The sequence below is a fragment of the Nuphar pumila genome, chromosome 16, assembly GCF_984573655.1.
Source record: "Nuphar pumila chromosome 16, dmNupPumi1.hap1.1, whole genome shotgun sequence".
Lineage (NCBI taxonomy): Eukaryota > Viridiplantae > Streptophyta > Magnoliopsida > Nymphaeales > Nymphaeaceae > Nuphar > Nuphar pumila.
In genome coordinates this window covers 53,184,375-53,200,127 of record NC_143264.1, presented here as the reverse complement: position 1 = coordinate 53,200,127, position 15,753 = coordinate 53,184,375, and positions in this window count along the sequence as shown.

Genomic DNA, 15,753 nt, shown 5'->3' with positions numbered 1-15,753 from the left:
AATGGGTGGCTTTAGCATAGTTGTGGTAAACACATTGTGCTCATGGCCAAGCCCATTCAAGAGCCAAAAAACCATGGTTTCATCTTTCATGGGTTTGCCAATAACCGCGAGTTTATCACAAATCTTTTTGTACCCATTGACATATTCATTCACCGAGAGACTTCTTTTTTGGTAAGATTGCAACTTTTGTGTCAATAGAAATTCGCGTTCCTTGGAGACATTAGCAAAAGCCTTGATAAGAGTATTTCATACCATGAGCAAAAGGGAAACAACATAACATGAAAGAAGCATCTTCTCAGGAAATAAGATGCGTTCACATGTCAAGAACGTTGGGACCTACAGAGTTGTGTTGGAGTTAGAATTCATTTTGGATTTGATCGATACGATTTATGTTTCATCCTACAGTCATAACCTTATTTTGATTTCAAAACTTAATAAGTTTGTTTTATTTTTAAATTTGAGAACTCCAAGTTTATTATTGTTAAAAATTATATTCTTGTAGGTTTTGCATATGTGTGTGATGATTTGTATCGTTTGAAAACCAAATTTCAAATTTGAGAATCTCACTATATTGAGAACACAATGATTGACAATAAGTGTGGGCTAAAGGAGGATCATTACTATTTGCTTTGACATCGAAGGTTAGGACACATCTCGAAAGAAACAGTTCAAAGACTTGTGAATGAAGGAATTCTTAGATCCCTTGATTTCATAGATACAAAACTATGTGTTGACTGCATAAAGACTAAGCAGTCTAACATATATAAGAAAGATGTCAAATGCAACAATAAAAAAATAGAAATCATGGATACGGATGTTTGTGAACCTTTTTTCTCGTGTTATACGGGTGAAAAATATTTTGTCACCTTTATAAACGGTTATTCATGGTACATGTATCTCTACTTGTTATTTGAAAAATCAAAAGTCTTTCAGGTTTTTAAGGACTTCAAGAAAAAGTAGAGAAATAAACCAATGAAGTTATTAAAAAGGTTAGGTATGATAGAGGTGGCGAATATTATGGTCGTTTCACTAAGATAAGACAAAATGAAGGGTCATTAACGTGGTTTCTAAAAAAAGTTATTGTACTTCAATATACCATGTCTCGTAATGCCTACCAAAATGGTGTAACTAAAAAAATTATACACTTAAAGAAATAGTTTGAGTGATGTTAAATCACTCAAACCTTCCCTTGACCTTATGGGTTGAAACTTTTAGGACAAACAATGCATATTTTAAATAAGGTTTCTACAAGGGCTATCTAAAAGACTCTTTATGAGTTATAAACTGGTAGAAAACCTTCTTTGTCATATATACACATATAGGGATATCTATCTGAAGCTAAATTGTATAACCTACATATAAAAGTTTTTGATCCTAGGACAACTAGTTGATTTTTTATTGGTTATCCAGAAAGATCAAATGGCTTTAGGTTTTATTGTCCATCTCATATACCACATATAGTGAAAACATATAAAGCAAGATTTTTTGAAAATGGTTTTGTTGGGATAGATACATCTTAAAATATTGAATTAAGTAAATGCAGGATTCAAGTTTCATACCTGCAAAGGATAAAGACCCAATTTTTCTTACCATTATCCCTTTGGATAATGTTAGAAAAAATTTAGTCAATGAATATCAAGCTCAAATAGAATAAGTTGTTGATGAGGATATACAACAACAATAGGATGCAGAGGTTCATTTTGAACCACCTGTAGCACCTATATGGAGGTCTACGAGGACCATAAAATTTGTTATCCATGTAGACTATGTAGTGTATTTGCAAGAGCCCAATGATTTCATAGACATTGATGATGATCCATTTACCTTTGCAGAAGCCATTGAAAGTGAAATATCAACACATCGGATCAATTCCATGAAAGAAGAGTTTGACTCTATGACAAATAGCCAAGTGTGAGATCTTGTACCTTGACCTGATGGAGTAAGACCTGTTGGTTGTAAGTAGGTCTTTAAGACCAAGACAAACTCCAAATGTCAAGAAAAAAGGTACATGGCTAGGCTCATTGCAAAGGGTTTTACACAGATAGAGGGTATTGATTATAATGCAACTTTTTCTTCTGTCTCAAATAAAGAATCGTTGAAGATAATCATAGCCCTCATAGATCATTTTGATTTAAACTTACATCAAATTGATGTAAAAACTACTTTCATGAATTGGGATCTGGAAGAGGAGATATACATGCAACAACCTCCTGGTTTTAGTGTAGATGACTCAAATCATTTAGTTTGTAAATTGAAAAAATTAATTTATAAATTTAAAAAAGTCTCCCGCCAGTGGTATAAAAAGTTCAATCAAGTAATTTTAAACTTTGGATTCACTAAAAATGTTGTTGATCAGTGCGTATACTTTAAGACTAGTGAGAGTAAGTTCATAATTTTAGTTTTTTATATTAATGATATTCTTATTGCAACTAATGATTTGAGCATACTACATGAGACAAAAGATTTTCTTTCCTCCCATTTTGACATAAAGGACATGGGTAAGGCCGCATATGTCATTGGAATTGATATCCGTCGTGATACAACTAAGGGTGTCCTTAGCCTCTCTCAGAAATACTATAACATTAAGGTTCTTAAAAAATATGGGATAGAGAATTATTCTTCTAGTTCATCACCTATAGTGAAAGGGGATAAATTGAGCCTAAAGGATTGTTCTCATGGTGATAATGAAAAGGCACAAATGGCAATTGTCCCATATGCTTCGGCGGTTGAGAGTTCGCAATACGTGCAAACATGCACACGACCAGATATCACATTTATTGTGGGCTTATAACCCAATGTTGGCATTCATATAAAACCATAACTTGAATGTAAAAACAAATAACACATATCAGTTGACGCCATGGATGAAATGAGCATTGACGCAAGCGCACGACATTCTCCTTAATCTATCGACGCCCACAATGAGCCCAGGTCATTACGTCGATGGTGAGCAGGACCTTGAACCCAATGAAAAAAGATGACACCTTGGTTGCTCTCATCAAGCAGCCATGCCTCAATTTATAGGAGGAGGAGAGTGGGGGTTATATACATGGCATTCATGTATGTGAACCCTTCACATGCCATATTGAATTTAAACCTTTCACATTCACGTAATCCCTTTCCCACTAATACCCCACTAAAGCCTTTATTAGTGTCAAACTGGGTCACACTTAGGGTTGGACCCGATCCGAAATGTCTAACACCATTACCTCCTCTCTAGTTGCCTCCTTTATTCTAATTTCCATGTCTAAGAGTTAAACCTCGGCCTCTTTCATGACCACGACCGTTGAACTAACCAAATCCGTGCCTCCTATCTCTCTGAGCATAAAACACATTGGATGTAGACTCTTGTGAGGACGCCCTTCGATGCTATCATCTATATCTCTTGTCTTGATTTAGAAGCATGTTATAAATTTCATAAAAAGATGACAAGTTCTTTAAAGTAGTTAAAATATTAACAAAGCTCTCATATTCACTCGAGAGCCCATTCAGTGTGTATTGAACAAGATCTTGCTCTTCAATGAATTCATCAACTGCACTTAGAATCAACAACAAACTTAACATAGAATCAACCATAGTCGTCCTCTTTTCTGACATCTTGTAGGTCCTTTTCAACTGAAGAATCGAGAGAGACAAGTGAAAAGCATGACTTCTCTAAGGCAATACAAGCCTCTTGAGCCGATGGTATGTATGGTAGTGGACCGGGGGAATAGGGACCCATTTAGACCAGGGATAGAAAGGACATTAAACGAGAAATGGACCAGGGATGGAGGTTAAAATCAAAACTCGTGTAGGGATGGAGGTTAAAATCAAAACTACTCTTGGCCCCACTCTGCCTAGCCCCATCGCTGGTCTCCATTAAGAAAATTATTATTATACCCTTATATATATATATATGTGTGTGTGTGTGTGTGTGTGTGTGTGTGTGTGTGTGTGTGTATTCCTAACCGTAACATAAAACCTTTTCTTGAATCTCTCCTCTCTTTTTTCTTTCCTTTCTCTAGCGAGCCACATGAACTCCCATTTCTCTCTTCTCCTTCATCTAACAGCGGAAGGCGAGCAACAAAAGGACCGAGGAAATGGGGCCCTACCCCACCTCGCACCATTTGGAATGGGGATGGAAGACAAGAAATGGAGAATGGACCGAGGATGAAAGTTAAAATCAAAATCCATGCAGGGATAGAGGCGGAGATGGGGCAAAGGTAGAAACCTTGTCCCCCACACCCACCCTGACCCACTGCTATCCCTAACTGATAGGATGATAATTTGACTAAGTATAAGCTCGGTAATTGTGGACTTGATCTAGCTCAATGCGAGCAGATCAAACCTCTTCCAACCATGGTCAGGATTCACAATGGACAGTTCTCCTTTTTTTCCATTAGGAACGAATTGAGGGCGCAACAAAGATGAACCCTCAATAAACTTAATAAGGTTTTGTTTGAACATAATTGACTCAATTTGAGACCACTAGAATAAACAATTATTTATGTCCAACTTGACAAAAACAACTAGAAAAAGAATTTCATTGAGTAAAGGGATTAGAAACGAGAGCACCTGATGTGTTAGTGTCCATGTTGTAAAAGAAACCAAACCAGCGAAGTATCGAACGAAGCAACTGGAACCACGACAACAGCCCAGACCTTCGCCAATAAGCTACAAGGCTTAGCCCAGTGATAGGTTGTGATACCATGTAAAGTTGGAAAACGATAAGCACATATACAATAGACACTCTGATTTACGTGGTTCGGTTCGATATAAACCAACATCCACGGGCCCAAGTAGTTCTCTCTCTCATACGTTTTTCATGTTGAGAGGGGTTCCCTTATATAATTTAGCTAGATACATTAGCTTGTCAAGGTACAATCACTACAAGAAATCTGTGGATTAGCGATGGCCTCAATCTGTCGCTAATTCGTCGTTGTAGAGTTTAGCGACAGATTAGCGACGACTAACTTTCATCACAAAATTATAGTCGCTAATTAGCGACAAAAACTATCTGTCACTAGTTTCGTCACTAATTTACGAAAAATTAGTGAATGAAATTATTCATCGCAAGGTCGTCGTTAATCTGCAGAGATTTGGTTTGGCAATGGATTAAAATCCATCACTAATTCTGACGCCACAATAGCAACGAAATTAGCGACAAATTAAAATTTGCCGTAAATTATTGGCCGATTCACTTTTGTGACAGATAAATATTTGTTCCTAATCCGTCATGAAATTAGACGCCGATACTAAATAGCGATGGATAATATCCATCGCAAACAATAAAAAAAAATTTAAAAAATTTGTTTAAAATATAAATATCTAGAAAAAATTCTCGTGATACAATTTATATTTCCTGTGTATAAAAAATAAAGTACACATAAAAAATACATATAAAAAGCAACTAAAACAATTTATCGATCCACTATAATCCTCGCCAAGTTCTAATTATTTACAAGTGAACATTTACAAAGATTTTCTTTTGAAACAACAAGAAGGTACAACAAATTCAACACATGAATCAAATCATTGCCAAGATTTTGTGCGTCATCTTCTTCATTATCTCGATCTGCCCCTTCAGCTCCTCTACGTTGATTATCTCCAACATCCTACAAGAGAAAAGAAAGGTTAGTATTGATAAACAAAATATAATGAAATAAATTATATGCAATGCACCTAAGTTAAGGCAATCAAAGTAACATGAGTGAATTATACATAATCTAGCTAGCAATAAAGTGAAGGATATTAACAGAATTCAGATGTGTTCTAAGACTGACATAAAAAATTCATAATGGTTCAATCATGCAAATATGTGTTCTAATCATGCATATACTAGCTTGAAATCTAACAACATGAAATAAATCACATGAAACTTTCATACCTGACAGGACCTACAGACGAAGTTCTCCTATTCCGAAAAAAGTTGCACAACTCATTACAGACAACGTCGAAAATTGCTTCATGTAAATAGTCACGCATTGTGTCCTTAACAAGCTGGCGGACACCATCCCAAGAATTATGCGGGTCAGTCGGATGCTTTGAGCTAATGTTGGCGGGAGAACTCTGTGAGTCGTGACCGGAAGAAGCAACGACTGGTGAGGTGTTCATATTACTCTCAAACCCGAACACACAACCCTTTTTAGGTTCACCTGTTGCAGTCACTCATGCTGCATGATCAAAAGGCAAATGTTGAGTGGAGTCATCGCCATATCGCTGTGAACACCCCAAATTTTTCAAAATCCTATAAAAATCCTCTTTTTGCCCTTGGCCTCCATTTTCTGAATAATTGAGTCAGTTTTAATCAAAATTCTAGCTTATTTCTCGGATTCACTGGAATCAGAATCCATTTTCTATATCTGACTCAATTTTGGATCAGGATCCAATATCAAAATCCAAACCCGAGCCTCGTTATCCAATTTTCAAACAAAATTATGAAAATACAAAAAATATTTTTTGAATGGCTCAGACAGTCCATCCGGTATCCATTTGGATCCACTGTTCTATATTCCTCAATTCGAGGTCCAAAACTCGAATATTTTCTCAAAACTTTGGATCTAGGTCTGTTTTCTGAATAAATTCCTGAAGTTTAACCCTGAATTCTCAACAAACCCCTCTTTTGTAAATATTTTCAAATTTTACAAAAATATTTTGAAACCCCTTATTTTCTCCACAATTTCAAAAGTTTTATTTCAAAAATACAATAAAATATAGAAATCCAAAGTAAATAAAAAAAATAGCCTAGAAACCTCTTTCTGAAAACATTTTCATAGTTAAAAACATCTTTTGAGAAATTTTTTGAAAAGAACCACTATGGTGAAAATGTTGAAAACTCAGGGGACCATTTTTGTAAAATTCTTTTAACGACTTTCTGTTACGAAAAGCAACTCTCTCTCTCGATCTCTCTCCATCACTCTCTATCTCTCCCTTCTCGATCTTTCCTCCCTTTTCTATATAAACAACCTCTCTCCTTTCACGCTTTATCCGATCGCTCCTTCACCTCCTCATTCACTTTTCTCAATCCTTCTTCTCCTCCTTTCCTCTTCTTCATTTCTCCTTCTCTCTCTCAGCTTCTTTTTTCCCCTTTTCACATCTGATCAACTGAAGGAATCAATCACCCCCCCCCCCCCTGCAGCACAAAGCAATCTGGTAAGTACTCCTCCTTGCCTCTGATTTCTGATTCCCTTTTGATTTTCTTGCTTTTGCCCCATTAATGTACATCTTGTAAACCATATATGTTCCAACATCTTCCTTTCTTTTTTTTACAATCTAGCTTTGGATTTTCTTGTTTTGAATATTTTTTTATACTGTCTCACGCTAGATCCAGTAATCCTCCATCATTTTCTTTCTTTTTTTCTTGTTTTGTAATGCGTTTTATGCTCTACTATCTGATGTTTAGCATTTGTTCTTTCATTTGTTTTATTTATACTTAGTTTCTAGCATTACAATTCCGTGTGTTTCTCTTTAATCTTAAGTCCAGTGCAGCATCTCATTTGGTAATTGTGATCATCACAAAAATTTTCCTCCTGTATCCTCTCTTTGCCTTTTTAGCTTTTACCTCCCTTTTTAAAGGAAAAATAAAAAGATAAAAAAAGAAGAGAGAATGAGAAAAGAAAGAAGAGAGAGAAACTCTTTTTGCAAAGGTCTCACCTAATCTAAATTTTTGAAAATGTTTTGAAATTACTTGCCTCCGTTTTGAAAATTTACGGGAAAAATAGAGAGACGGGATTCGCTCGTCGGTACGAGGTTTGACCATTCCTGGCGCCTTTACCAAGGGTAATCAAACCAAAGATCGAATTTATGCATTTTTGCTTTGCCTAAATATTGTCTAAGAATTTATTCTAAGTCTAAATGCACAAAGAATCATACTTATGCAATGCAAATGCAGAAATGTATGCTTTTGAGAAAACAGTTTAGAAATTTAGGATTTTTCAAATGATTCTGAAATAAACTTGATAATGGAGTGAAGAAATGATTCAAAGTTTGAATTTGGTTTGAAAAAGTTAGATTTTGAATCTAACTTAGAATTTGAAATAGATTTGGAAGAAGAGACTTGAAATTCCAAGTCTTGAAATAATCAGAGTTTGGAAAATGGATTTTGATTTGAAGAAATAAGGAGAAAAGGAGATTTTTGGAATTTTGAGATAGAATCTGGGAAAAATGAAGTTTTAAAGTCAAAATGGACTTTGAACTTTAATGGATAGATTCTGAAAAAGAAATTCTTAATTTCAGAACCTGAAAGAGGAATTGAATTTAGATTTATACTTAAGAAATAGATTTGAAGATGGTTTTGGAAGTAGGAATTGGAAATGGAACTGGATTTGAAATCTGAAATCCTAGATGGAATTTGATCCGAAATCTGGAATCCTAGATGGAATTGGATCTGAAGTCTGGAATCCAAGATGGAGTTGAATCCAAAATCTGGAATCCTAAATGGAATTGAATCCGAAGTCTGGAATCCAAGATGAAGTTAAATTCGAAATCTGGAATCCTAAATGAAATTGGATCCGAAGTCTGGAATCCAAGATGAAGTTGAATCCAAAATCTGAAATCCTAAATAGAATTGGATCTGAGGCCTGGAATCCTAATTCAAAATCTGAAGCCCTAGATGGAATTGGATCCTGAAATTTGGAATCCAAGGTGAGATTGGTTTTGAAAATCTGAATCCAAGGTGGAATTGGGTTCTAAATCTAGAATCCAAGATGAAATTGGATTTTGAAAATCCAAATGGGATTTTGGAGATGGATCTGGAATTTCCAAAGTTTAACTTGAACTTTGAAATACAATCTGGGATATTGAATTGAATTTAAAATTGAATTCTAAAAAGGGAAATGAATTTGAATTTTCAAAGTTAAATTAAACTTTGAAATTGGATTCGAATAAAAAATTGAATTTTGGATGTTGAAGTGAATTTTGAAATTTCAAAGTCAAATTGGACTTTGAAATTGAAGTTTGAATTTTGAAATTTGATAGAATTGAGAATACAAAGATGAATTTGAATTTATAAAATAAGAATTGAAGATTGATTTAAGAAATGAAGGAGATATTTGAAGAATTATCTCAAAATCACTTGGATTTTGAAATAATAAGAAAAGAATTTTGAAAATATGATATAATTCTATCCTAAATGATGAATGAATTAAAAGAATTTGAAATTGGGTTTTGAAAAGCATATTTCATTCTTTAAATGAATTGAAATAAGATTGAAGATATAATACATTTCTGACTATGGTCATAAAATGTATTATATAATAATCATATTTAAATTCAGATGAAGAATAAAACACTTTTTAGTGTCTTTATAGAGTTTAAAATGAAATTAACTCTCAATATATCCTAACTATGGCCTTTGATATATATATATATATATATATATATATATATATATATATATATATAGAGAGAGAGAGAGAGAGAGAGAGAGAGAGAGAGTTAATTTTAAATTAAACTCTGATAAAGGAGGAAAGTATTTAGAAAAATATGATGATTTTTTAAAAGAGATCCGGTGTGGATCCAGTGTTATTTCATAAAAGATGAAAACCATAAGTTTTGTTCACACCTTGACTATGGCCATTGATGCAAATCGTCAACTTAGGATTTAATCACCTTTTATTAGAATGGTGCACGTGTCATTCGTGATCCATCATGTGAAATTTTGAAATAAAAGAGAAAATTAATATGAAATAAATAATATTTACATGCTCATACATTCTAATCTAATACAAAAAATGTAAAATTCTTATTATGGTCTAATTATTATAAGTTTTAAATTGAATTTGAAACAAAAATTCCTAATCTAAGTAGAAATTCAACAATTTCTGCATATGCCTGCAAAACAAAGTTAGTATGAAGCAATCCGTAGAAGATATATGGGAGAACGAGAAATATTATATGAGAACTAACATGTATGTGAAAAGATTTATGTCAAATGTATGTGAGAGTGCATACATACAGGGAGAGATAAATGTACATGCTTAAAGGTAATGCTTAGACCTAATAAGAAAGGCACACGCTTATACCTAATCTACGATGGAAATACCCAAGTTGATGATGATGTAAAAACCTAAGACCTACCGCAAGGACTAAGTGCATATATTTATCTAAATATGATGCCTAGGTTGATGGGGGAATGTATATGCAACGTAATGTTGGATGTGGAGGCATGTAAGGGAGAGTATAATGATGTATGAAGAAGTGAATATTAAATGCAGGGAAGGTCATGGAGTTATGTATGAAGGGGATGTGGGAAGCCACAACAGTCCTTGGGCTGCTGTGCAAGGTAGTTACGAGGAGCTATAGCATCCCACAGAGCTGCTATGCTTATGAGAACATAATGAGGTCACAAAAAAAGGTGTTGTGAAGGCATACTGGAACTGGAAGGGTTAATATGAGTGCAATGAGGCTGCTGCAAGAGTTGACAGCACATAGGTAGAGTGGCTGGATGCGAAATCGATGTATTACCTAATGCCACGAACAAGGTAAATGCTGGATATGCAAGGCAATGATGATGTTGGGGTGTCATGAGATGACGGGTACAAAGTGTGATGGCAACGTGTATGCAGCGAATTTATACACAGTGGTGTATGGAGGATGCACCTAATGAAAGAACAAAACAGAGGAACAACTTATGTGGGGCGCAAAGGTGCTAGTGTTAAGGAAAATGCCGTAGATGGACATGCCGAATTGAAGGAGATACTTAGGGGAAATGAAATGACAGGGGTATTGAAATGCAGTTGGTGCTGTGAAAGTTGGAGGTTAATGGTGATTGGACTGTGGGGGAGTGATGGATGTGAAGATAACCTAAGTGAATGAGATAAAGTCTGCGATTGTAACAGGGTGGCTGGAAGGTAGAGTAATATCAATGTAAGTGAAGCCATGCTGGCAGTGGTGTGAAGGTTGAATTGGTAGGGTGTGAGGTGCAACTGATGAAAATGTGAGAGTGCTGGGATGAGAAGAGGGACAAGTAATGTGATAGCTATGCGCAAGTGAAAGTACTGGCGTAATAAAGTGGTGCTGGGGATGTTGTAGGTAAAGGGAGTGAAGTAAGAAGGTGAGGTGTTGGAAGTAGCCGAGTTTGAGTGAAAGGATGTACTACTTTGGCAAGTGAAGACTGAACCCTGCCTTTCCATAAAAGTTCAATTTTGACTAGGAAATGGAGAACATAGTGAAGTGTTTGTGAAATGCAAACTTTGAACTTTTCGGCTTTGGTTTTGTTAGCATGTGAGATGAATATCAATTGCAGAGTTGGAGCCGCATAGTAAAATCCCACATCAGCACCGGTGTTAACTGTAAGCAGACTTCCTTCCTGATATAAAAATCGTTTCAGGGTATTGGACTGTATCTTTGCTAGCACCTTTGCCCAAAACCTCTTTAATATCTTCATGACTTGGATTTGGAATCTTCACCATAAGCATCACCTACACTTGAAACATGGAGGCTGGCTTTTCTGTTATTAAGTAACTCATGATATACACCATTTGAGGCCTTGAATTGTCTCTAATGACAAGTCTAACTGGGTTATGATTGAAACTAGTATTTGCAGAAGAACTGGGAACAATGTATTGTTGCTCTGGAGCAAGCTGAAGCAGGGGTTGAAACATGATGAAAAACGGTGCAAGGGGTGTAGCAGTAATGAATGTACTGCCTAACCATTTCAGACAGCTAAATCCTCCATCTTGCATTCACTTAAATGAATGTTTATGATAATCAGGTGTTATCGATGCTAATAGTATAACTAACGTCAGAGACTCTGCTGTAAGAACAAAGAATTTGCTGTAAAAAAAAAAACATAGGTCCTGCTGAAACATTCCAATGTATATGCCATTACACATATGGAATTCTACCATTTCAGGTGTGCAGTAGAGTCACAATAGGTTAAGCCTTACACTTTAATCAACTCAACAAATCCACAGCAACCCAATATACTGGGATGTGAACTCAGAAAGATTCTCGTATCAGTGTAAAATAGTTCACGACAGTGAAGTGGAACTCTAAAAAAAATCAACTCAGATAATGGGTTCGCTATAATAGAATTTTATTTTGCGGCAAGTCTAAATTGAGTGCAGAGAGAATTAAGCAAATACATAATGAAATGTGTCAAAACATAGAGAAATAAAAAAAAATAAAGAAAAATAATAAAAGAAACAAAAACAAATCAAACAAGAATCAACAGATGATTAAAATGAACATATGCAGTTGACACGTGAACGAAGATGCATAGATTGTAGAGGATGTTGGATGATCGAATGAGATGCTGAAACAGATATCAGATATTAATGATGATGCAACATCAGCATATGTATATGATGCACACATATGCAAATCGATGCAGCGCAGATGAAGAGATGATGATGCCAAGACCAGATCAATGCAAGATGAGCATTATGCTGACTCTCTGCAACAACGGCAGGCTACAGAAGAATGCAGATGATATCGATTCTTGTGTTATGATGGTGGAACTGAAAGTAAAAGACAACGATGAAGTAGAATGAAAATGTTTGCTCAGAATGAAATGATGAAACAATGAACTAAAGCATCTAAAGCTGCAAAAAAAAAATGCAGGAATGCAAATGAAAAATCGAAACAAAACGCAAGTGGATGAAATGAGAATGAAAATACTTCTATAATTGCACAGGAGAAATGGAAAATAATTGAGCATTAGAAGTGTTGAACTTCACCCCTCTCGATGGAAAATCAATATGTATCATACATTTACACAGAGACTCTAATATTCATAAAATGGGGCTGGAGACATACAAAAAAACAAAAAATCCACAAGAAAGTTAAAATGGGAAAGATTAAATTAAACAACACATCGATGGGATGCGATGTTCAGGATGATAATGTGGCTAAGTGGCACTACAGGGGACATTGATACCCAAATTCCCTGCAGCTTCCTTGTGGCGACAAGGTTTAGCAGTAGGTTTTACTCACCATGAATCTGCCCCCATCCATAGTGGCGTCGATGTGATCTAATGCAATATACCATAAGATGTGATGTTAAGTCGAACTAAAAGATCGAGTAAAACAGAGAATAATATTAAGCTTTATGACATGAGAGTAATAAACAAAAATCAAATTGGAATTCGGATAAACCACAAGGGATCACTGAATCTAACTAGCATAAACGCAGATTTGGCCTTAAGTAAACTGAAGAAAATCAAAATAAAGTATAAAGCAGAGGGGAGTAATTGATATAAGAAAAGGAATCGCCATAAAACTAAGAAATCAAAATAACAAAGAGGAAATACAAACCAAAATCAAAGAAAAGGAAGACAAGATGCAAACAGGAAGGAAATCATATGTAAACTGGTAATGATAATGAAATAAGAAGACCGAGTATGAACAAGTATTAAAAAAAAAACTCCGTAAACACAAGGGATTGTTGGGATGAATATCTCGTTATTGTTGTAAAGGGGTGAGTCGATCCTGCTAGATGCAGGTCGACCCTACCTGAAATGAGGTACCACAAACAACGAGGAATGTAATGAAATGGGAAAGAGATCTTTACAGGAAATCAAAGGAGGATGGAGGTGATCGCTTACCTCTAGCTGCAGGGGGAGATCGATCTCCTTTGGATTGCGTGAAGCTTCAGAGTGGAGTTTCCTTTCAGGAAAAGTGAAGAGGAAGAAGGTTGGGAAGAAGGAAGAAAATCACATGCGTAGAAGGGTGGAATGGTGAAGAAGCGGTGAAGGAGAGGAGGCTTGGATGCCTATTCTTATAGGCAGAGAGGGAAGGATTGGGAGAGAGAGAGAGGGAGGTCTTTGCAGCTTCTCTCGTAACGGAAGGCCGTTAGGTTTTCACCCTGGGTCCTTTAAGTTTTGAAATTTTCGTCAAGAAGGTTTAGTTACGAAAATTTTTCAGAAAGAAGGCCTATGTACAAGTTTTTCTAAAAATGGTGTAGGAAGATATATTTTTCAGAAATTTTTCTTTTTATATTCTTTTTGATAAAAATTCTAAAGGTATGAGGAAAATACAGGGGATTTTAGAAAATGGAATCCACAACGAGGTTTTTGAAAGATTTTTATATGATATTGGTTTTGAAATTGCAAGTTTTCCTAAAATGGGGTTTTTGTGAAAATTACATGATTTATTTCAGACAATGAACCCCCGAAATGGATTTTGGATCCCTAATTGAGATTTGATTCAGATAAAATACCCGAGTAAGTACCACAAATTGTTTTTTTTGTTTTTTTTTTAATAATAATAGATCTGGGATCAGAATTGGATCCGGATATCCGATCTAGATCCGAGATTAGGTCAGATATGAAATTGGGTCTGGATTCCAGCAAATCTGAGAAATAAATGGAATGTTGGTTAAAAAATTGACCTGATTTATTCAGAGAACGGGCCCAGGGGCAAAAAGGGATTTTTTTGGATTTTTTGAAAAAATTGGGGTGTTCACAGCAATCCCCTTTCTTTTTTTATGAATTTTCATTCATTACTATCTGATGATCATTTTGATTCCCCCATTCTACTCATCCCCGTTTTATTGGCATTAGTTCAATATCATATGCTGTGTCATTTCCACTTTGGCATCTTCAGTTATAATCATGCATCTATATGATTTAGCCTTCTACATTCAGGCATTATATCGTAGTTCTATAATTGTTCATGGTTCATATAGCTGCATTTTCTACATTTCCATCCATGTGATCTAAGTTGGTTTCATTCAGCGTGTTATCTTCATTTTTCCCCATTTGCGATCCTTTCAGTTCTAGCTTCATCTGTCTCATAGCCTAGCATGTCTATTTTGTCCATTTAGTATGTCATCACTATTCACCAGGGCACATCTCCATCACGTAGCATCCGTATGATTTGCTAAACATCCAGGGTATAGTAGTTTGATCTCGGGGTCTGTTCATTATATCCCATGGTAGTCTTAGCATCTTAAGGTAATGTAATCCATACTGCATTTACAATGGTTGTTGAATTCATGTAAGAGTTAGTTTTATACAGTTATGTCCCTGACAAAACTTGTAGAATGGTCAATCATCATCACATTCAATCCTGACTTACAACTAGGCATTTGTTGCATTTTCTATACATCTGTATGCCATCGTGCGTTGCATTTTCCACAGCGCCATATTGCATTGATTTGAGCATATCAATCATGTCGGTTCTGTGCGATTCACTTTAATTTCTTGCTCTGTATATTGAGTTCAATATATATATATTCTGTAATTTTGTAAATACCATTGTATGTCTCACATTTGATTGATATTTGCTCTCAATTTCAATAGCCTGTTCAGCATCATTGACTTGCCTTACATCATGAATCATGAGTGGTGGTTTGTTTCTCTCATCCCTGCACTATTTCTGCATACTTTCTATTGGGGTTTATGTCTTTGCTAATGCGAAACAACAACAAAAAAAGCAGAAAGTGGAAATCTGTTGTCCTTTTGTTACTTGTCACAACGTCCACCAAAACATGAAGTCTGCTACTTTTTATGTGAGAGGAACTCAACTGGAGAAAATCTGCCATGGTCACATTCGTGATTTTTGTCTCTCAACATTTGCAGTCAATGAATGGCTGAAAGCCTGTGAAAATGAGTCATAATAAAAAGAATCTTTTCAGAGGAACCCGAATAAGGAGAAGCCAGAGTGTGATATTTATAGTGGAAGATGGTTTTGGATGAGAGCTATTCTCTCTATTCTAAGTGAGTCATGTCCATTCATGGATGAAGGGTTAACTGTGATGTCAATGGGAGGAGAGATAAAGGCTATATGAAGATGGAGTTGGAAGCCAAGTGATTGTGAAATTTCAAGATT